At 44.0% G+C, this 9128-nt stretch overlaps 1 protein-coding gene across 3 annotated transcripts in view; it reads right to left on the reverse strand.

Annotated features, from left to right (window-relative positions):
- Nucleotides 1–8736, reverse strand: part of LOC124034630 (SH2B adapter protein 3-like) — a 71587-nt gene extending 62851 nt beyond the window's left edge. For 2 of the 3 annotated variants that reach the window (XM_046348056.1, XM_046348054.1), the window contains exon 1: nt 8487–8687. The gene's annotated coding sequence lies outside the window, so the exon portion shown is untranslated. Of the gene's footprint in view, nt 1–8486 lie in introns of all 3 variants that reach the window. The other variant, XM_046348055.1, reaches the window with a different exon arrangement.
- Between the last annotated feature and the right edge of the window lie 392 nt (nt 8737–9128).

Genomic DNA, 9128 nt, shown 5'->3' on the forward strand with positions numbered 1-9128 from the left:
AACGTAGACCTACTCTGTTTTTGGCAGGCAAAACGGGAGGAAATGAAACAAGTTATTTCTGGTCAATAATCTGGATATGCGCACTTGCCTTTGTGCACCAATGCTGAGGACTGGTCATTGGTCAACAATCAAGACGCACAACTGTTTGGTTCTGAAGCATAGATGATAATTTAAGGACGATTTGAGGGCAATGGGTTGAACAACAATGCTAAAGAATGTATTTTAAAATATATAATTTTTGGGGAAATTATAGCGCCACTGAATATGGCACTTTAGAGACTGAAAGGGTAACGGGGCAGGTAGAGCCCTGTCTGTTGGAGACTGGAAGGGTAACGGGGCAGGTAGAGCCCTGTCTGTTGGAGACTGGAACGGGGCAGGTAGAGCCCTGTCTGTTGGAGACTGGAAGGGTAACGGGGCAGGTAGAGCCCTGTCTGTTGGAGACTGGAAGGGTAACGGGCAGGTAGAGCCCTGTCTGTTGGAGACTGGAAGGGTAACGGGCACAGAGCCCTGTCTGCTGGAGAAAGGGAATAGAGCCCTGTCTGTTGGAGAAATAACGGGGCAGGTAGAGCCCTGTCTGTTGGAGACTTAACGGGGCAGGTAGAGCCCTGTCTGTTGGAGACTGGAAGGGTAACGGGGCAGGTAGAGCCCTGTCTGTTGGAGACTGGAAGGGTAACGGGGCAGGTAGAGCCCTGTCTGTTGGAGACTGGAAGGGTAACGGGGCAGGTAGAGCCCTGTCTGTTGGAGACTGGAAGGGTAACGGGGCAGGTAGAGCCCTGTCTGTTGGAGACTGGAAGGGTAACAGGGCAGGTAGAGCCCTGTCTGTTGGAGACTGGAAGGGTAACGGGGCAGGTAGAGCCCTGTCTGTTGGAGATTGGAAGGGTAACGGGGCAGGTAGAGCCCTGTCTGTTGGAGACTGGAAGGGTAACGGGGCAGGTAGAGCCCTGTCTGTTGGAGACTGGAAGGGTAACGGGGCAGGTAGAGCCCTGTCTGTTGGAGACTGGAAGGGTAACGGGGCAGGTAGAGCCCTGTCTGTGCACATGCCTGCTCTCACTCCCCCTCACTGTCTGAGCTATGTTTGAGAGTTCCTACTTCCGCTTCTCCACTCCACTTCCTGTAGGCTGCTGACTTGTCTTGATACCCCCCACCAAACACACAAAATCTTTCAATGATTCTGTCTTTTATCAATTGAAGTTCCTCATATTTTCAAAGCATGAACCTCCAAGCTCATTCACAATGAGTAGAGCCCCAACACTCAAATGAACCACAACAGCACTGCATGTAGGCTACACTACCTACTTATAGGCCTACAATCAATATCCACTTACAAAAACAAACAAGTCTCTCATTACTGTTTCCATAGACACACAAAGACCCCCCCACCTCAACACATGGGTTCCAACATAGTACACAGGCTCACACAAATCATAGTCTTCTCTCCTGCCATGCATGTGTACAGTAGTAAATAAAATAGATCTACGAGGAAGATTAAACTACCAATGGGACATTCAAAACTGTAATATCTTATGCTTCACGGAGACATGGCTCAACGACGACACTATCAACATACAGCTGGCTGGTTATAAGCTGTACCGGCAGGATAGAACAGCGGCGTCTGGTAAAACAAGGGGTGGCGTACTATTATTTTTGTAAATAACAGCTGGTGCACAATATTTAAGGTAGTCTCGAGCTATTGCTCACCTGAGGTTGAGCATCTCATGATAAGCTGTAGACCACACTATCTAACGAGAGAGTTTTCATCTGTATTTTTCGTAGCTGTTTTACATACCACCACAGTCAGAAGCTTGCACTAAGACAGCATCAAATGAGCTGTATTCCGCCATAAGCCAACAAGAAAACGCTCACCCAGAGATGGCACTCCTAGTGGCCGGGGACTTTAATGCAGGGAAACTTAAATCCGTTTGACCAAATTTCTATCAGCATGTTCAATGTGCAACCAGAGGAAAAAAAAAAAAACTCTTGGCCACCTTTACTCCACACACAGAGACTCATACAAAGCTCTCACTCGCCCTCCATTTGGCAAATCTGACCATAATTATATCCTCCCGATCCCTGCTTACAAGCAAAAATCAAAGCAGGAAGCACCAGTGATTAGATCAATAAAAAGGTGGTCAGATTAATCAAATGCTAAGCTACAGGACTGTTTTGCTATCACAGACTGGAATATGTTCCGGGATTCCTCCGATGGCATTGAGGAGTACACCACATCAGTCACTGGCTTCATCAATAAGTGCATTGATGACGTCATCCCCACAGTGACCATATATATTAGAGGTTGACCGATTCATTGGAATGGCCGATTAATTAGGGCCGATTTCAGGTTTTCATAATCTGAAATCTGTATTTTTTTGGCGCCGAATTATTATTATTATTATATATTTTTAAACAATTTTTGTTATTTTTATTGACCTTTATTTAACTAAGCAAGTCAGTTAAGAACACATTCTTATTTTCAATGACGGCCTAGGAACGGTGGGTTAACGGCCTCGTTCAGGGGCAGAACGACAGATTTTCAACTTGTCAGCTCGGGGGATCCAAACTTGCAACCTTACAGTTAACTAACCAACGCAATAACGACCTGCCTCTCTCTCGTTGCACAAGGAGACTGCTTGTTACGTGAATGCAGTAAGCCAAGGTAAGTTGCTAGCTAGCATTAAACTTATAAAAAACAATCAATCATAATCACTAGTTAACTACACATGGTTGATGATATTACTAGATATTATATAGCGTGTCCTGCGTTGCATATAATCTGACTGAGCATACAAGCATACAGGTATCTAAGTATCTGACTGAGCGGTGGTAGGCAGAAGCAGGAGCGTAAACATTCATTCAGACAGCACTTTCGTGCGTTTTGCCAGCAGCTCTACGTTGTACGTCAAGCAAGCATTGCGCTGTTTATGACTTCAAGCCTATCAACTCCCGAGATGAGGCTGGTGTAACCGAAGTAAAATGGCTAGCTAGTTAGCGCGCACTAATAGCGTTTCAAACGTCACTCGCTCTGAGCCTGTGGTTGTTTCCCTTGCTCTGCATGGGTAACGCTGCTTCGATGGTGGCTGTTGTCGTTGTGTTGCTGGTTCGAGCCCAGGGAGGAGCGACAAGAGGGACGGAAGCTATACTGTTACACAGGCAATACGAAAGTGCCTATAAGAACATGCAATAGTCATAGGTTAATGAAATACAAATGGTATAGAGGGAAATAGTCCTATAATTCCTATAATAACTACAACCTAAAACTTCTTACCTGGGAATATTGAAGACTCATGTTAAAAGGAACCACCAGCTTTCATATTTTCTCATGTTCTGAGCAAGGTACTGAAACGTTAGCTTTCTTACAAAGCACATATTGCACTTTTACTTTCTTCTCCAACATGTTGTTTTTGCATTATTTAAACCAAATTGAACATGTTTCATTATTTACTTGAGGCTGAATTGATTTTATTGATGTATTATATTAAGTTAAAATAAGTGTTAATTCAGTATTGTTGTAATTGTCATTATTACAAACCAATTTTTTTTTTTATTTTTAATCTGCCGATTAATCGGTATGGGCTTTTTGGGTCCTCCAATAATAGGTATCGGCGTTGAAAAATCATAATCGGTCGACGTCTAATACATACCACAACCAGAAGCCATGGATTACAGGCAACATCCGCACTGAGCTAAAGGCTAGAGCTGCCGCTTTCAAGGAGCGGGACTCTAACCCAGAAGCTTATAAGAAATCGCACTATTCCCTCCGACGAACCATCAAACATGCAAAGCGTCAATACGGGCCTAAGATCGAATCGTACTACATGCTATGATGCTTGTCGGATGTGGCAGGGCTTGCAAACCATTATAGACTACAAAGGGAAACACAGCCGAGAACTGCCCAGTGACCCGAGCCTAACAGATGAGCTAAACTATTTCTATGCATGCTTCGAGGAAAACACTGAAACATGCATGAGAGCACCAGCTGTTCCAGAAGACTGTGTGATTACACTCTCCGCAGCCGATGCGAGTAAGACCTTTAAACAGGTCAACATTCACAAGGCCACAGGGCCAGACGGATTATCAGGACGTGTACTCCGAGCACGCGCTGACCAACTGGCAAGTGTCTTCACTGACATTTTCAACCACTCCCTGTCCGAGTCTGTAATACCAACACGTTTTAAGCAGATCACCATAGTGCCAATGCCCAAGAACACTAAGGTAACCTGCCTAAATGACTACCGACCAGTAGCATTCACGTCTGTAGCCATGAAGTGCTTTGAAAGGCTGGTCATGGCTCACATCAACACCATTATCCCAGAAACCCTAGACCCACTCCAATTTGCATACCACCTCAAAAGATACACAGAAGATGCAATCTCTATTGCACTCCACACTGCCCTTTCCCACCTGGAAAAAAGGAACACCTATGTGAGAAAGCTGTAGTCAATGAATAGCACAGGGTTCAACAGCATAGTGCCCTCAAAGCTCGTCAATAAGCTAAGGACCCTAAGACTAAACACCTCTGTCTGCAACTGGATCCTGGACTTCCTGACGGGCCACCCCCAGGTGGTAAGGGTAGGTAACAACACATCCGCCACGCTGATCCTCAACACAGGGGCGCCTCAGGGGTGTGTACTCAGTCCCCTCCTGTACTCTCTGTTCACTCGTGACTGCACGGCCAGGCACGACTCCAACACCATCATTAGGTTTGCTGATGACAACAGTGGTAGGATGATCACAGACAACGACGAGACAGCCTATAGGGAGGAGGTCAGAGACATGGCGGTGTGGTTCCAGGACAACAATTCCCCTCCTCAACGTGATCAAGACAAAGAGGATGATTGTAGACTACAGGAAAAGACAGAGCACGCTCCATTCTCATCGACGAGGCTGCAGTGGAGAAGGTTGAGAGCTTCAAGTTCCTTGGTGTCCACATCACCAACAAACTAACATGGTCCAAGCACACCAAGACAGTCGTGAAGAGAGCAACAGAAAAGACTGAAAAGATTTGGCATGGGTCCTCAGATCCTCAAAAGGTTCAACAGCTGCACCATCAAGATCATCCTGACTGGTTGCATCATGACTGCCTGGTGGATGGCTAAATGGCATATATTATTATTATTATGGTTGCACCTGGTATGGCAACTGTTGAACCTTTTGAGGATCTGAGGACCCATGCCAAATCTTTTCAGTAGGGTAGTGTGAATGGCCCAGTACATCACTGGGCCCAAGCTTCCTGCCATCCAGGACCCCTATACCAGGCGGTGTCAGAGGAACGCCCTAAAAATTGTCAAAGACTCTGGCCACCCTAGTCTTAGACGGTTCTCTCTGCTACCGCATGGCAAGCAGTACTGGAGTGCCAAGTCTAGGTCCAAGAGGCTTCTAAACAGCCTCTACCCCCAAGCCATAAGACTACTGAACACCTACTCAAATGGCTAACCAGACTATTTGCATTGCCCCCCCCTCCCCTACACCGCTGCTATTCTCTGTTGTTATCATCTATGCATAGTCATTGTAATAACTCTACCTACATATTACCTCAACTAACCGGGTCCCCCATGCACATTGACTCTGTACCCCCGTCTAGCTATTGTCATTTTACTGCTGTCTAGCCGTCAAGTCAGTGAGGCCTCAAGACACCACAAAGCAAACCTCCCTAGGCGTTTGTCAATTAGGCCTAAAGACACCACATAGCAACCCTCCCTAGGCATCTGTCAATTAGGCCTAAAGACACCACATAGCAACCCTCCCTAGCTGTCTGCCAGTGAGCAGCACTCATCTCAAACACACAGGGCTGGAGAGAGGGTTTGCATATCACCAACTCAGATCATAACACACTCTTCCCCTGTGGGAGGGGTCCAAACTTACTGTGAGGGTGTGGAGTTCAGCCTCGCTCTCGCTCTCTATTTGTTTCATGACCTTCAAGTACCAGGGCGCAACATAAGCATTCCTTTGAGGTAGAAGACAGCCTTACATTAAAACTAGCTTAGGTCCTAATAAGAGGGGCCGGTCACCATGGTCAGCAACATACTAGGCAGCAGTGCCTCTAGGCTGAGAAACACTGATCTACACTTACATTACTGTAGGGCCGATGAGGGTCAGAGCTCGTGCACCAGTGAAATCTATGGAAATCTTGTTAACGCTTAATGGAACGGAAAGCATAGTTGGTGATAACATCTCTTTAAAAGGACATGTACTCATGCATGGCAGAAGCTGATCCATGTGTGCTTACGGTCTTAAAGTTTCAGAGTCTGCAAAGGGCTTGAGATGTGAAAAGCACCAGGAATAGACAAGCATACATGTAGGCATGCAAGAAACATCATAGCCTAACAACATGCAACTAGAACACATACAAACCTGCACACGTGGCAGATTTAGAACAGAGGTGAACATAGTGATACAGTTCCTTTTGCCCTTCAAGAAGTCCTTTCATCACTTCATCTCACCAGACGCACACCTCTACTTTGAAGAGAAAAACTTCAGATTTGTTTTGTGTATAAAAGCTGGGTTCAGGCAGACGAGCACGCTCTGACACACACTTCTTAGGCCTATAGGTTTGCTGAGATAATTATTGTTTTGATTTAAGTCTATAACAAAGGAATTGTGCAACAGCACCAGCTTTCCTAATTGTTCCTCTCTTCTGCATCCTGTAATCATGTGTACGACTGATGTTTCCATGCGAGTCACCCACAACAGAGCTCATCAGAACGCCATTTATTCTGCCGATTGAGCTTGTGTACACATTTCAAACATAGGGCTATAGCAAGTAGTTTTGGGAATCAGCATATGTAAGAACAAAAATATTCCCAAACAGGTTTTTGTGAGCTGGTACCAAAATCCACCAATACAGACATACTGTAAATGATGGTGACATAATTGAACATTCTGCAAAAATAGGCCTACGTATAGATGTCACGTTCTCCTAAAACCGTGCACACCGCTCTTCAACTTTATAGGCTTTTTTGCTCCTATTTGGTATAGCCTGGAAGTTAAAAAAAACAGCCCTCTGATTTGTACACATTTGTGGTCAGAATGGTCAGAATCATTGGCCTTATGCAAAAGGAATTTGAATGAATTTGTCAGGCATTGGACTACCTTCAACCTATCAGAAAACTAAAGATTTTTTGTGCCGTTTGTGCCATCATTCTATTACCAAACTTTATATCTGCACTGTTCTTCAAGTAAATGTGTTTCTATTAACAATTTCACTGGAAATTGTTAAACGTAGACTTTGTGCATAGAGTTGTATGGTTTGTTTAACTTTGCAATTATTGATTTTGTTTGACATTTTAAAGTGACAAATCTGAGTCTCAGCATCGCTCCGTTACCATGGAATTGCCCTAATCCAAACCCTAACATTTTGGGGTTCAGGCTGAGGCTGGTTTTACACCCCACCAAGCGTTCACCTTAGTAAACATCACTGACACTTGCATAAATAAATGCAGTGTGTAGTGCAGTCACAAAGCCGTTTGAGGAGACTCTATAGAGTAGGCTACTTCTAGTGAAGGGAAAATACAGCCGAAGATCCCCCATAATTCTTGGAAGGACACTGATAGCCAGTCCAAGCCGGTCGAAGGGATATTCAGTATGGATTCCAAGTCTCTGATCTTTGTGTGTGCCCCCCAAGCAGCAAGTGACATATTTTAAGAAATTGTTAAACAACCACCCTCTGAGAAACCAAAGGACAAGTACAGGCTACTTTGTGCTGACTACTGCTCGGTTATCTTCAGTAGAGTTGCATAATGTTGCTAGAAGGGGCCCACATTCAGGAAGGCAACATCTTGTACAGCATACAGACATGTACTAGAATACATGCATGTCTGACAAGGAAGAATCATACCGGCTTTATAATTCCATGGCTATCTGCAATGTTCACTCACTAATGCCAACCAGGTGTTCAAAACAACACCAATTCCATATACTGAAAGATTTACCATGTTTCTGAACGCAGCCCAAGGTCATTCAGTAGGCAAACGTTTCAGATATACATTATTTCTTATTTCAACATGTCAGAGGCATGTTAGTTTTACATAACACTTTAACGTTACACAACGTTAACTTGCTGAACAGGTCACAGGTGTGTGACAGTAAAAACAGTAATACATCGCCATTCACAAAGTTTGGCAATTTTAACTAAATCCCGTTTGTGGTCTGACGTGGTTGTCTTCCTGAGAATATCTTTGCTAGTTATCAAATGTTTTGCAAGAAACTACCCAAAGAAGTGGCAAACCAGTCATTAAGTCACGTCGGGGATGGAGATGAACGGCCCTTTAAATTTAATCCAGAAATGTACACATTTCTACAGTGGCTAGCTAAACACAGTTGGACTTTATGATAAAACTTTACCGAAATTAGCTACTATGTGTGGACAATTAACTACAAGCAAGCTATCTGATTTTTAACGGCACTTAGACCAACGATTGGCGCTCTGTTTTGAGCACTTCGGAAACAAGACCAAATTTGACACAAGACTCTTGACAATGGGCTATACTCACGTTCTCTGTTATCTTGGATGTGCACCCATAGCACGACGACATACCAAAAACGTGGACGTAGCATAACCCATATGCGTTGTGAAACATTTATAATAACTAAAACAAACTTCGGTACATAATAATAATACATAAATACTTAGAATGTACCTGCAAGCCCAAAAGCCCGTTGCTTTCTCTCGCATGTTGAATGTGTTTTCAGGAACGAAAATGACTGGTGTGAAGCCAGCAACATTGGCGAGATCGAGGTCGTTAGTTCCGGGTGACGTTTTAGAAAAACCTTCACAATAAAAGTATGGAACTAAAGGAAAGAAAAAAGCACGAATATGACGTCAGTGAAATCAAATTAATGAGGAAGCCAGAGGTCTTAACGACACATTTCGGAAAGTATTATGAATTGTTAGATACTACTGCACTGTTGGAGCTAGGAACACAATCAATCCACTACACCCGCAATAACATCAGCAAAATATGTGTATGTGACCAAAACAATTGTATTTTATTTTATTGCAGGAAATTATGACTGACAATGTTATGTAGCCTAAGTAAAATACTTATTTCACTATTGCATAATCAATATCTAACCTCAAAGAGAATCAAAATGATGTCTGTGTCAAGCCCATGGAACAATTCAGGGCGGATAAT

Source organism: Oncorhynchus gorbuscha, linkage group LG04, assembly GCF_021184085.1.
Source record: "Oncorhynchus gorbuscha isolate QuinsamMale2020 ecotype Even-year linkage group LG04, OgorEven_v1.0, whole genome shotgun sequence".
Classification (NCBI taxonomy): Eukaryota; Metazoa; Chordata; class Actinopteri; order Salmoniformes; family Salmonidae; genus Oncorhynchus; species Oncorhynchus gorbuscha.